At 42.7% G+C, this 14,721-nt stretch overlaps 1 protein-coding gene across 1 annotated transcript in view; it reads right to left on the reverse strand.

The window, feature by feature from the left end:
• Ntm (neurotrimin) overlaps positions 1–14,721 on the reverse strand; it is a 969,232-nt gene that overhangs the window by 454,748 nt on the left and 499,763 nt on the right. The gene's annotated exons all lie outside the window — the stretch shown is intronic.

Here is a 14,721-nt window from a genome sequence, read left to right on the forward strand (position 1 = left end):
AGGTCCAGGAGAGGGAGAGGCAATATCAATACTCCAGTAAGTGTCATGGCTTAGATCTGGATGGGCCAGTGTACAGCTCTGGGGTTTCCTCCCATCCCAGTGGCAATTCTAAGATCTGACTTTGATGAGGAATGACAAGGGACAAGATAGAAAGTATGAGACAGCAGCATCTGCCTGGAGATCTACAATTAAATTATCTCCCAAATTTTCACTAAAGTCTCCTTCTGTTTCTAAAACTATAATCTTACTAAGAATAACCTAAAATGAGAACATACATGATGTTTTAGAAATAGCATTTGGAAGTCGTAGAGTTGGCATTGCCTAAGCCATCTGAAGTCATTTTAAATTTTATTTGGGACGAAGGATGAACAAGGATAGTTCAGGCCAATTTCTCGGGAAGCCAGCAGGACGTGAACAGATGTCAGCGGTGGCAGATCATCTCAATTCCTGTCTGGTTTCTGCATTCAGCCCAAAAGAGAACATGAGCGCCTTCAAACTGAAACGAAGAAAATAATTTTGGAACTTCTCTTGGATGGCTGAGCTGCGACGAGCATTCCTCAGAAACAATTGGAATCCAGTGAAGTGCATGTCAGGACAAGAGGACTGTGAAGGGGCTAGAACCCACCTCTCTCCTCCCAGCAGTCTCTGATGGAAGATGCTCCAGAAGCTAAACTTTGACCACTAGGGGATAGTATAAGAATTTTAAAAGTTGGAGTCAGTCCCTGTCTATTCCATCCATCCAAGCACTTAGGATGCAGTAGCATGTGTGGGTGATGGCCTCACAGCTAATGATTAGGAAAACCAAGAGGCCCTCTGTCTCCATTTCTATTATGGGAGGGGGGAAAAAGCCATGTAAACTGCCTCCCATAGTACAAAGAAAAATGGGTCCTTGTGTTGGCAGTTTGTCCGTCCCTTCTCTACCCCTAGTGTAGTGTAGGAAGTGGTGGAACCTTCAAGAGGTGGGGCTTCCTGCAAGGCAATTAGGTCATGGGAGGCTCTGCTCTATAAAGCGAGAAATGAAGTTCTCGCAGGACCCTGGTTAGTTCTCATGAGAGCGGAATGCTAGCAAAAGTGCCTGACCTTCTCTGTCTCAATGTGTGATCATTTCCTTACACACTGACTGCCGTGGTATTCATCATGGTGTGGGCTTGCCAGGGGCTGAACTGGTGGATGGTAAGGCCTCAAAACTAAGCTAGAGAAGATTCTCACAATTTAAAAACAAAAGGAGGAGCAGGAGGAGGGAGAGAAGGGGTGAAGGAAAAAGTAAACAGATGGTATTTCTAGTGATGTCATCAGGACAGTTTCATGGGGAAGGGGATAGTGCGCAAAGGGCAAAGGTGGAGGAAATGAGTGATTTGGCAATGCAATAGGAATGGGTAAATAAAACGGAAAAGTGAACGGGGCTTGGAAGACAGTTGGAGCTTCAGGGGTTTGTGGGAGCTAGCAGGGACCTAGCAGGGAGCACTGGCTCTCCTAGGAATGAAGAGTGAAGAGAGGAGACGGAGAGGGACAGGAAAGACTGCTGTTTCCAGCATGAGCTGGCCAGGTGCTTGAACTTGACTTTGGAACAAGCTGCTGAACAGACCCAGACACCACCAGAGCTGTGTCAGGAGGATGAACCTAGCAGTGCTGTGTACAACGAAGGATCACAGGCAGAGAGACCAGATAGGAGCCAGCGAACTTAAGTTTGATGAAGGTTGGGGGTGGAGATGGGGGACTGAGAGGCGAAGGAGACTCCTTGATAGGATGCAGCTAAAATTAAAAAAAAAAAAAAGAAACCTCAGATAGAGCAAGGGAGAGAAATTCAGCAAGGAATTAAGGTAATTTGCTAATCTGTGAAACAAGGGGTGCCTTGAGATTTAGTGGCTCATCTGCCTTGAAGAGTATATTCTAGATGAAGATAGAGACGGCTAGTGAGGTCCTAAGCATTTACTTTCACCAAGAGCAAGCAACACCGTCTCAATGAACCACAGCCCTGCCATCCCTTTGAGAGTTCCTTGTTGCAAGAGAATGGAGCAGAGTGGGCTCTCTTGAAAGCCCTCATTCAACAGGGTCTTAACTGTGGGGTTCTCCAGCCTGACCAGCATAGGCAGCCTGGCCTCTTTCAAACTTGTACCTACAGCTCCATCTGCTGGTGGTGGGATCCCTGATTTGCGGCTCTATGTACTTAAGACCTTAGTTTGTGTCCACATCTCACACTCCACATCACACTCATAGAAAAACACTCATAAACATGTGTATGTGCACACATACACATATTCAGATAAACACAACACACATTCCGACATAAATACAAATACACAGACATACATGGGCACACAAAATTGTGCATGTACATTAGAAATATGCACATACACACCCACCCCACACACATACATATGCAGGAAGATTGATAGATATCCCACAAGAACACAGGCACATAGACACTCAACCAAGCGTATAGGTACACAGGAAAAGATACAAACGCAGGTATATACTATACATACACAGGCACACATAGGAGAATACACAGATATCCAGACACGGGAATATACACAGAGAGAGAGAGAGAGAGAGAGAGAGAGAGAGAGAGAGAGAGAGAGAGAGAGAGAGAGAGAGAGAGAGAGAGAGAGAGAGAGAGAGAGAGAGAGAGAGAGGAGACAGCTCCCCACTGTGATGTACCTGCTGGGAAAAGCTTCCTGCTATAGCTGGGTGGCTCCTTGCTCCCTCCTTCCCTCTAATTTTGGAGCCCTGTAGCCAGCCCTTGGGCAAGCCTGGGGTGTGAGCTGAACCTCATTCCCTCCTTAGCTCTGTGTCAGGTGCAAACAGAAGGTGGGCAGGATCACAGTATTTGGGAGGACACATGGCGGGACATCTGAGAAGCTAATTTCCTGATTAATTTCCCTTTGTGCTGCTAACTGAACCTATGATTGCGTCATGCTCTCTCCCCAAGAGTCCAAGAGCTGGGAAGGAAAGAGGGAGCCCCTCTTCCTCCACCTGCTCCCACTCTCCGTCTTGGCAGCCACACACTGTTGCGGCTTGCATGCCCAACAACTGGTAAGACAAGCTGGTCCCTCCAACCTCTCCTATTAACCTACTTTCCCTGAAGATTCTAGTTTATCTAAAGAATCTTAAGTTCAAATGAATTTTATTTTTAAACCAGAAAATTCATGACACCGTAATGAAAATAGTCACTTTTAAAAACCTTTTAAGAAAAAAAATGCCATTCCTAGCTACATCTCTTAATGGCTGCCTCCTGGAGGCAGGCTAAATGATGATTCCACCAACCTGTTTAAAATGTAAGGGAGGTTACTGCAGAAGTAATCCGAGGGTGTCTCGACTGCAAATACGAATGCCTTTGTCAGCGATCTCTGGCACCATGCAGGGCGCAGGTATTTTTAGCCCACGCAGATTTTCAGGGGGACACACGTGCGCAAGCTGAATTTTGTGGGATGAGTTCTGAATCATGACTATCCATTCCTGTGGGGTTTGAAGCCCGGAAGGAGTGGCTGTCTGTGCCTAAAGGCAAATGGGCTCTGGTCGTTGGTACCCCTTGGGTTGTGCCCAGCTCTAGGGCCCAAGGGACCCAGAGTGATAGCATGGAGTGCTGCTGTCCCCCACCCTGTGAACATCCTGCTTTTGTCTGTTGTTTTTCTCCATGTAAATTTGGGACGAGACTGGATGGAGAAGGAAAGGCAAAATGCTGGAAGCATCTGAGTGTGTGTGAGTAATAGTGCAAGTGTATGAGTGGTGTGTGTGTGTGTGTGCAAATGCATGTGTGGAAGTAGATATAGTGTGCACAGTGTTGTGTTGTGTGTGTATGCTGCGTGAGGTATGCTATAGCACGCACCTAAGGTGTGTGGTACATTTGTGGCACATTGGGTGACTATCGTGGGATGCAGGTGTTTTGTGTGTGTGTGTGTGTGTGTGTGTGTGTGTGTGTGTGTGTGTGTGTGTGTGACAAATGTAGGTGTGAGTGACAGAAGTGTGACATGTAAGTCCGTATGTGGGGACAGAGGTGGATGTAAGGCAAGGAACTAGATTCAGCAGACCAGGTAAAACATGCATATATGACTATACTAACTCTTCTAGCATCTTTTGGTTTGGTTGTTGTCGTTGCTTTTTTTTTTAAACCAGCAGTCAAATGGGCAGTAGGAGGCAGTGACTGGCAGGGTGAACAAAGTTTAGCCATCGCCTGTGGATTGTCTTAACACGAACCAGACATAGTCCATAAAAACACATATTCAGGAAGATTTTGAACACTCCCAACTTCAAACATTGATTTCTATTATACTCCTAGGTACATTCCTAACTGACAAATTTTGCATTCTAAATTTTTGTTTGGTGGGATGTTGTAAAACACAGTTTGCAGTGTAATAGACATGAACTTGAATATTGGCTTTGGCTCTTTGTTAGCTAGTGACTTTGTGTAAACCAACTGACATGTATAAGCCTCAATATTTTTATCAGAAAGGGGTTACGGGCACAGGCCTTTGGGACATGTAGATGTCGTCTCCTTGTAGAAACTGTGACACAGCATGGCTTGGTGACATGATAAAGAACCCAGTGTCACAGGGGGCATATCCTCTGTGTTTCCCAGGAGAGCAACAAAGAGGTAATGAAGAGTTTTTGCCTCTTCAAACACAGAAACTGTCACAATCAGTCAGCCGTGGGATACCCAGGCCAGAAACTTTGAGTCCAAGGCAGAGCTTAGACTAAAGCATAGGAATTAGCAGGAGGCAGATACTAGTCCAACAGTAGGAGACACACCCTGAGGAAGAGAACTGTTCAATAAAGGACTGATAGGTGACAAGCTCCCTCTCCCCAGCTGTGTTCAAACAATGCCAGGCACTCCTGGTCAGAGGTGGCATGGAGAAAGCCTCTTTATTAAAGCTGTAGGTTTAGCTATAACGAAATCAAAATTGAATGGCCTCCCAATGTTCACAGCCTTTGTTTCTGTGAAAGAGAAAGAGGGTATTACCATTCCTGTTTCCCCTTGAAACTTAACACTCTGGAAGCCCTTGGTCCCTGCTGGAGGCCAAGAAATAATAGGAAGTCTCCGGTGCTGTATGGCTATGCACTGGGACCATTAAGTGTTCCACTTAGTGCAAGAGGGACAGTCCATGTGAGAGCTGAGTTTAAAATGATAATTAGCTTTTGTGATAGTCTTAATTGAAACTGGCTTGTCCAATGAGAGGATTTCTTGGGTCAGCCCTGCTCATTACCCTCTTTAGCAGCAGGAGATCCAGGCCCTCATGTGACAAACTCCAGTGACCAGGCCCACAAGAGACAGAGCAGACAGACATTTAACACTCTTTTCTTCCTGAAGTTTTCTGTTTTTATTGATTTATGTTTCTTACACTGGGCTGTTTCTCTCCCTTATTCATATCTGCCCTAGCTCTCTGGTCTTTAAAACAGACACAGACCATACTAAACTAGCCAGTTGTTACGTTTCTCAACTTCAGGTTAACGCTGAGCTATCTAACTCAACAACTGATGCTATTCTTTCTCTATTGCCTTCCTTCTCATTTTCCTCTCTGGTCCTGCTATATCTCTAGGCCAGACATGTACATACTGGAACTTCTCACACATTTGATTTACCATTCTGCCAACCTCATTTTTATAAGCTAACCCAATTCATTGAGTTCTTTCAAAGAATCGTCATTGGCCTACGTGAAACTTGCTTATGTTTGGTAACACAGTGTGCCACCATTGCTATATCTGATTTTTAAACAGGAGGGAATGCAAAGGATTCCTAAGTATGGCCAAACCCACGCAAGCTATGCAGTAGCCACACTCCTGTTTGTAAAAGTGACAGAAGATCCTGAACCTGAAGGGTGATTTTATGGAGGCAAAGAAGGCATGGGGGGGCAGTCAGGGCTCTACTTATACTGCCCCATATTCTGTGCTGAGAAAGAGAAGCTCTAGGCCCTCAGAAGTTGTGGCTTCTAGGCTAATCTCAGAAAGAAGAGGAAGGACCCTTCTCTCACTACACCATCATTAGTCTCCTGCTCTGGGACTTCACACTGGGTTATGTTTCTGCAGTTCCAAGAATAGATTGCCTAGGGCTGGTGATTCTGAGGTGTGTCTGTGTGACTTCAATCACCACTTTCTGGGCCCAGGTCACTGTGCTTCTTGGAGACAGTCTGAATAGGCTTGGCGTGCTGCATAGTAGAGTCAAAGGATTCCAAGAATATCTTCTAACCTGAGCCTGGAAAAAAGGACCAGGATGTAGAGAAACCAGGAAATGAACATTGAGACATCAATAGCACAAGCATGAAATATGTTTCTAAGCAGACTTTAATGGGCACAGGTACAGAAAAATGAAACACCGCGTTAGTCCACTTTTCATTGCTATAATGAAATACTTGAGGCCGGGTTATAAAGTAAAAGGATATTTAGCCCACTTATGAAGGTTCAAGGGCATGCACTGACATTACCTCTGGTCTGAGGACTTTGTGGCTGATGGTGCTATCATGGGAGGATGCCTGTGGAGAGAACATCTCTCAGACAAGGAGCCAAAGATTGGCCCCATATTCCATTCTGAGAGAACCAGTGACCCAATGAACTTGGACAACTATAACAGTTCTATCAGCTGTTGAAAGTGCCATACTAAGACCTATCACACTCTAGACAGATCCAAACAATACAAATACCAACAGGAATCCCCTCAGGGGAACCTCTCAGTTTTACTATGACATCTTTTCCTCACTTCCTTCATTCCTTGGTGTGGTGGAAGAGGGTGCATGGGTGGATGGTGTGGGTGTATGGGCATTGCGAGCTGGAAGTCAACCTCGACTGCTGTTCATTAGGAGCCATCTACCTTGTGTTTTGAGACAAGGCCTCTGACTGGAATCTGGGGCTCATTGACTGATTAGACTAGACTGGCTGACTAGTAAGCCCAGAGATCCACATGTCTGTTTCCATCTCTCCTGCATTGGGGATTACATGTGTGTACCACCACACCCATTTTTTATGTGGCTGCTGTGAATTAAATTCAGGGGTTTGAGCATTAGTCACTATACTAGGTTATCTCCCCAGCCTGACTGGCTCCTTTTTAAACACATAATGATTTAATAACATGTCACACTTAGAAATTATAGTTTTCTTTTCATAAAACTGTGCACATATACACGAATGTAATGGTTAATCTTGGTTGTCAACTTGACATACCTGGGAAGAGAAGGCCTCAGCTGAGAAATCACCTCAGTAAGACTAGCCTGTGAGCATGCCTGTAAGGCTTTTTCTTGATTGGTAAATAATGAAGGAGGTCTGAGACCATGCAGGCAATATCACTCATGGGCAAGTGGGCCTGGGTTGTACAAGAAAAGTCACTGAAGTGACCCTGAGAGTAAGTAAGTAGATCTTCTTCATGACACCTGCCTCTGCTCCTGTTTGAGTTCCTGCCTTGGCTTTCCTTAGAAATGATCAAATAGTTGGAAGTATAAGGGAAATAAACCATTTCCTCTTCAAGTTGGCACTGGTCAGTGTTACAGTAACTACAAGCAAACTGGGAAGAGAAGCATAATTTTATAAACAAAACAGTAGATTACAGGGAAAAATAAAGAACTCTACCATAGGGTCCTGGTTGGGAAGGGTTTGATTCTTATACTAATTACTTAAGGGGCATCTTCCGCAGTTGTTCTCTTTAGAAGACAAAACCTTTGACATCAAGGCCTTGAAGTATCCTCAGCTCTGAAATTCCAAAACCTCCTTCATTTTGTGAGAACCTAAGGCTGAATGCCAGATCTCCTTTCTCCTCCACAAAGACTGGAGACACTCTTCCAATAAGTTTTTTTTGTAACTCTGCTCATTCTGTATCTAAGCCCAAAGACAGATATTCAATAATTCATATTTCAAAAACTATAGCCAAATTGTTCCAAAATGAATAGCAGTTTGTATTTTCAGGTGAGGAGAACAGTTGTAGTCTTTGTTGTTTGGGGAACATGGATGTCCTCCAAAACTCCAATGTGAGCAAAAATCTGATTTAAGACACTTTTTTTAAACTAGGGAAACTTAAAAACAAAAAACAAAACCTCACTTCACTTTAAAAACCTCTGAGTTCATGCTTAACACCTAGACTAAGTTTCCATTCTACTTCCCAAATTAGCAATGTCTAAGACATTCAGTAAAAGCATGAAAAAAATGAGCATTCTACCTGACACCCAAATTCCATGGACCCACAGCTGCCACAGGGTTGCAATACTTCCAAAATTGCCTTGTTCTTTCTAGTCTTTATTTTTCTTGTAGTGGAAATAAAGCCAGTTAAAACTTCTTCCTTAAGTTAACTCAGGTATGGCTGACTTTGTGTTTCTTGCACCCTTGACTCTAATCATGGCCTCAAAGTGACCTATAAACTCATGTTCTGCTGTCCACATAGCTATTCTTCACTGGACAGTTATGATGTTATCACAATCGAAGAGTCCCCTGATCAACTGAATCCTGGCTTTATAACAAGCACCCTGCCCAGAAAATATCCTTGTAGATTTATGATATTTTCTTTAAGCTGATGGTTGCCTGCACTGGTTGTTCTTAGAGCCACAGCAATGGTAGTAGCCGTCTCAGTGGGGCAGAATGTGATCCCAATACCTCACATTCAGGACAGGTTCTAGATGTTTCAGGAGGGAAGTGATGAGCTGACTATCTCCATGGGTACTCAGGAATGTTGATGCCTCCTAACATGGACTGGAGGCTGAGACCAGTGTCTAACTAGCACTTACTTGTCTCTAAGCACTACTTGTGCCAGACAGGAACATAGCAACCAGCTGCATGGCCTGCAACACCTTTTTTTTTTTTTTGCATTCTAAGACATATTCATTAGTGAAATATCAGAAACCTCAGGGGCAGCATGTGCTTCTAATTCATTTTCCAATTGTATAATGAGCCAGGAGTGAAATTTTTAGGGTGAATTTAATTGACCTTTACAGCAACATCAGGCAGATTGGCTTAAATGCTATTAAAGCAGAGGGTAACCCAGAGAGACTTTCTGGAAGGTTATCGGAAAAATCTATCAGGATTTTTTTTCCTTAATTTTCATCAAGAAAGGAAAAAGCTAAATAGAGGACACAGAAGGATAAACAGAAAGAAGGACAGGAGGACAGAAGATTCAGAATAAGAGTGTGATGGAGAGAGAAGAGGGAAATGAAATAAATGTCAGGGTCGGTGGGAGCAGCTCCAGCCCCTTATTGCCGGGGGATTATGCTTTAATTTAGAAAGCCTGCTTGAAAATGTGCAATTAAGCTACAGGTCACATTGGCCTAGAGTCTTTTTAGCACTTGGGAATAGGAGAGTACAGCCCTCTCTTTATTAATATTTTGCTATTGGTATTTAGGCTCTTCATAGTAGAGCTCACATAGAATAGAAAATGACATCTTCTTTTGGCAGCTGACATGAATCTTATTTCAGTCTCCATTGTCCCTTTCACTAAAAGGCATGTTTGGTTCTCAGTCAACAAGATACCCAGAAGAAAACCATGTGTAGGGCTGAAGACATCCTAGGAGGCCAGGATCACATCCCAAGGAAGGGGTGGCTGTTAATGAACAGGAGCTGATGGCACTTTGTGACAGTGTCAAACCATAAGAAGAAGGATCTGTAATGGGAGAAAGCTCAACAGTGGCCACTAAAGTCCCTGTCATCATTGTGTTGTACTTAAGTGCTTCTGCAGTTATGTAGCTGGTAGGATATTAGGAGAGACTAGCATGTCTTTGAAATTTGGAGAAAGCAGGGGCAGTATGCAGCCCTATCTCCATTCCTACTAAGGAAGGACTGTGAAGAACCGAGGAAGTAGCTAAGGATGTAATCTGGGCCTTCTACCCTGATGAAGGCTGTATGCAAGCCTGGCCATTTGCTGGTGCAAGAGAGCTTAGACTTGGGCAGCCGATGTTCCTATATTGTTAATGCACTAATATACTATATGCAGAATATTCCTCTTCCTTCTGGGAATCTAGACATTTGGTACACACCAGGCAGAGTTGGACACATAGCCAGGATCCATTAATCATGTTGGATATTGAGCAGCAGTGTGCTTCAAAGAATAAAGTTCATGTACTCCTGCAATTTTGTTGCTAAGACAAGAATGGATGTTGTTCTGCCTCTTGGATGCAGATGGATTAAGGAAGACTGTTTGTGGATTCCTTCATACTCAGCCCATAAACTTTATCCCTCATAATCTTGCTGCATATCTTTATCATACAACTACAGCAAGTCCAGGAAATTAGTATGGCTGCATTCTGAATCCCAAGAATATTTCTAGAACATTTTCAAACATGAGGGTGTCTTGGAAACCCCAGGGATACTTTATAATATAGAAAGTTCTTCAACTGTTTTTGTCCTACCCACTATTTCAAATCTCACATTCCATTCTGAGATTACTTTTTGATAGTCATGGAAGCCACAGACACAAGTTACCACCCAATATAGATGCCTCATCCCTCAGCAGTAACTAAGCTTTCCCAGCCCTCAGAAGATTCTAATAGATATTGGAGTTACTCATATATAATTGTTTGATTCTTCATGTACAAGAATCTACAGAAGAATGGGTATGGAGGAGGGCAACTTAGAATAAGCTCAGAAAAAAAAGAAAGTTAAAAGAGAGGGAGATTTCTAAAGTAGAGATATAGGAAGTGTCAGCCTCTATTTTTACTATCAAGGTCAGCAGCATCTTTTTGAATACTGTTTGTTGAGTGCCTACAGAGTGAAAGCAAAAATTTGTGTTTGCATAGCTCTTTGCATGCATTGATTCTAACTAGCATCCAGAGTGGGAGCAGCAAGCAGTGGGTGACATTACTAAAGGACAAAGAAATTACATAATGTTTCCACATCACAGAATTGGGGAATGATAAAAGGGAGATTCCATCATCCAGGCATGTTCCTTCAGATGACAAGAGAAGGCTCAGAGTGGTACCTTTTCACCAGATGTTGATAGACTTGAGGAGGCTGTTTGAAAAGGACAAAAACAAGCTTACTTCTAGTTGTCCCTTAACAGTGCTAAATTCCCTGTAGCTTTTGTGTGGAAATTCATCCATTCACATGCTTTCTTTATTATTACTAGAGCCCTCTACATGGGCTTGTAGTAACAACAACTTTCCTCCAACCTTAATTTTAAGATATGCTACATTTTCTATTGTCTGGGATTAGAGACTTTTATAGCACCCTCAAAGACAGGATAAAATGTTTACTGAATTTTATTTCTATAAATGTACCTTTGGATTCTCTACAACTTCTACCTAGCACAGCTAATGTGTCTGCTGGGACAATGAATGGGCAATGGATAGATGTGTGGATGGACAGAGGGATGGATGGATGGATGGATGGATGGATGGATGGATGGATGATATGCAATGGAAGAATGGATGGATTTTGAAGGGGAAAACAGACCTTGAGGGATTGAAATGATTTTCTAGGAACTGAACCATGACAAACTTCTGACTGACTGCCTGATGTTATCAACTCTGAATTTCTAAGATTGGGGGAAGAGAATGAATTGAGTTACAGGAATTATATACTAAAGTTTTTTTAACTGCTTCTATGCCTTCAGCATTATAGTATGTGACGTATGGACATGCAGGTGCAGATATGACAGACAAATGAGTTGTTTACACAGTTACCAACTTCATAGAAACTGGAAATTCACAAAGAAATACGCCATCAGTTGCCTACCAAATTTTAACTCTCCCAATCCCTGCTGCAGAAGGAACAAATCAAACAAGAGGGTTCCCAATTTGTGAGGTTCAGCTTCTCGGAAACCTGCTTAACCTTCTGTTTCCTTGCAGTACTCTGATCACCTAACCTCATGTTGTCCTTTACACCACACAGTGTTCACCTTAGTACTGTAGAGAGCAGCCATTTTTGCGTATTTGTTCAACAAACAACAGATTCTTTCAGTAGTTTGTAAGAGACACAGTGGTGATCCAAATTGTCCCTATGTGCTTGTTGCCTAGCTGAGGGGATAGGTACTTAGCTCAAGAATTGCAAAAGGTCGTATCTTATAACATATATGAAGAGGAGGGGAGGGGAGGAGAAGAAGAGGGAGAAAGAGAGAGGGAAAGTGTTTAATAAATAGAAATGAAAAGCTGAGTCAAACAGGAAAGAGTCTGAATGGGAAGAGATGAGTAACACAAAAGTGTGCACACAAAAAACACAAAATGCCTTATGCATTCTAGAAGCTCTCAAGGTTCAGTGAGAGACCACAGACTGGAAAGAGGGGTGAGGAGAGGAGGCAGGGAGAGAGGAAAGCTTTCAGGAGCAAGACACAGAAGGGCCTTTCAAGCTGCATGAAGGAGTTGGGGCTCTACCTATATGGTGATTGGATGTCAGTAGAATACTTTAATGAGGTATCTGTTTGCAAAAGGTCATTTGGCAGGAAGGGAGAGGATGATTGGAAGTGGGTGAGTCAGGAGATAAGGAGACAATAACATAGGCTAGACAGGAAATAACAGGCAAGGATTAAAGTGTTAGCAATGGGAATAGAAATGATATACAAATTTGAGATGTCATTAAGTAAGGGTGAGGGAGAAGTAGAAACCCCTGACAGGTGTGCAAGTTTCACTGTTTCACTGACTGCTTGCGTTATGAGAGTTATAAAAAACAAGACAAGGTTCCTATCTGCAGGAAAGATGTGTGAGATGCAAACCAACTAATGTCAAAAGGTGATGCATGTCTACTATCAGTGAAAGGTACAGAGTTAAAGTACCACGAAGAGGATGGCAGATGGGGTCTTTCCAGCTGCACTCACAGCAGAGCTCTGGACACCAAACTCCATCTGTGTCAGTCTAGGACACAGTGAGACAGGAGACAGGAAAGATGTTTCTGCGGGACCAAAGTTATGAATTTGGGTGTCTTTAGCAGGGGTATACAGTAGGACATAGGAAAGATAAAGATGGAAGCTAGAGGCTGGGGGAGGATCAGTACTTGCACACAAACATGATGATCTGACCTGGGAGTCCCAGCACTAACATAAAATGTGACAGCATGCAATGGTGACCCCAATACTGTAGAGATGGCAGTAGAGACAGGTTGATATGTTCCAGAAACTCACTGGCTAACCAGTGCAGGAGAACTGATAAGTTTAAAGTTCAGTGAGAAAATCTGTCTCAAAAATAAAGGTGGAAAGCAATGGAGCAAAGGCATGTGATGTCAACCGTTAGTCACCTTGTACATATACACACTAACAACACTTATCACACAAGCAACACTACACACAGGGAAACACATACAAATATACTGCAAGTTTTTTTTGTTTGTTTGTTTTGGACAGAAACTAAAATATAGGAAATTTAAATGGCAAGGAGTTTTGGAGTTTCCTTACCCCCTGGCCAGCATTACCCTGATGGCTTAGAGTATATTCTGGGAAAATCTGTGTCCCAGAAGGTGTTGTCAACTGCTTTGTAAAATGAGAGGATTGTGGCTGAATTGCATTTGGAAAAATATGTATTAAACTAAATTAAACAGGTTCATTACTAATGGACTTTTTAGCTAGTTTAATTTTACATAAAAAGATGAGGAATAAAAAAGCATCAATGCTATAGTGAGATTAAAAGAGAAGGAACAGGAAGCACAGAATTGGAAATCCATATGAGGGTTCTAGCCCCAGGTTCATTATGGTTTAATTGTGAATGTTCATAAGCCATTGAAAAAAATCTTCCTGGGTGGGCCTCAATATCATTGTCAGTGAAATGGGGCGATAGATTAGGTGAATGGTTTAAAAGTCTAAGTGCTTCCTGGCTAATTTAGAGCCCCTTAAGTGGGTTAATAATATTTTATATGGCTCAAACATAAGCATAAGAGAATGTAGGTAGATATAAAGGGCTTTGAGTCAATTTGAAATCTTTCTTTGATTTTTTTCAATGGTTTTGTATAAACTCAGCAAGATGACACTGGGATATTAGATATTGCTACACTCAATTGTAAGGTTGATGATTGAGAGGAATCTGGTTTCGGTTGGATTTTAATTTCTGGAAGCTACTCCGCCATGGAGGCACAATAACTCAATCAACACTTGTTCACTTTACAAGTGAACGCTGGTCAACTGTAGAGCAGCAGCTCCATCCGCCTTTATTGAAAGGTCAGAGCTAGCTGATCAGCCGGAAACAAACCTGGGAAAACACGCTTGAAAGAAATGCCACAGGGATTAAGAACTTCTTGTTGAAAATTTGCAGACTGGCAGGGTGTGATGGCTCATGCCTTTAGTCTCAGCAATTAAGAAGTAGAGGCAGGTGGATCTGACTATGTGAGTTCGAGGCCAGCCACATTTAACAAAGCAAGTTCCAGACAGCCAGGGCTATACAGAGAAAGCCTGTTTCAAAAAAGAAAGAAAAGGAAAGGAAAATTTGCCAACTGTTGAAATAGATGTTGTCTAATATATCTTTAAATTATGAAACCACATATTGTTTTCTTGAGGTCTAAAATATGACAATGTAAATGATATTTTTAAGATGTTTATTATACTTTCAGGGGTGGGTATTTTTGAGTAGCAGAGATGTGGGGAAAACGGAGCATGCTAAGCTGTGGAGGAGTGAATGGATGATGGGAAAATTGATGCCACAGGCATGAGACACTGACTTGACCCATCATTCCAGCACTAGAGCCCCCAACAGTTCTGGGCCTTAAAGGTGAAGCAGACAAGCACAGGGGGTAGTTCATAACCCGGGACTCTACTTAGTTTGGGTTATGTGCACTCACCTCTTTAGTAATGTGCATGGCAGCCTGAGAACCTGCAATGAATTGCTCACATAGCCCCCCTCT

Source organism: Mesocricetus auratus, unplaced genomic scaffold, assembly GCF_017639785.1.
Source record: "Mesocricetus auratus isolate SY011 unplaced genomic scaffold, BCM_Maur_2.0 Super-Scaffold_100022, whole genome shotgun sequence".
NCBI classification, from domain to species: domain Eukaryota; kingdom Metazoa; phylum Chordata; class Mammalia; order Rodentia; family Cricetidae; genus Mesocricetus; species Mesocricetus auratus.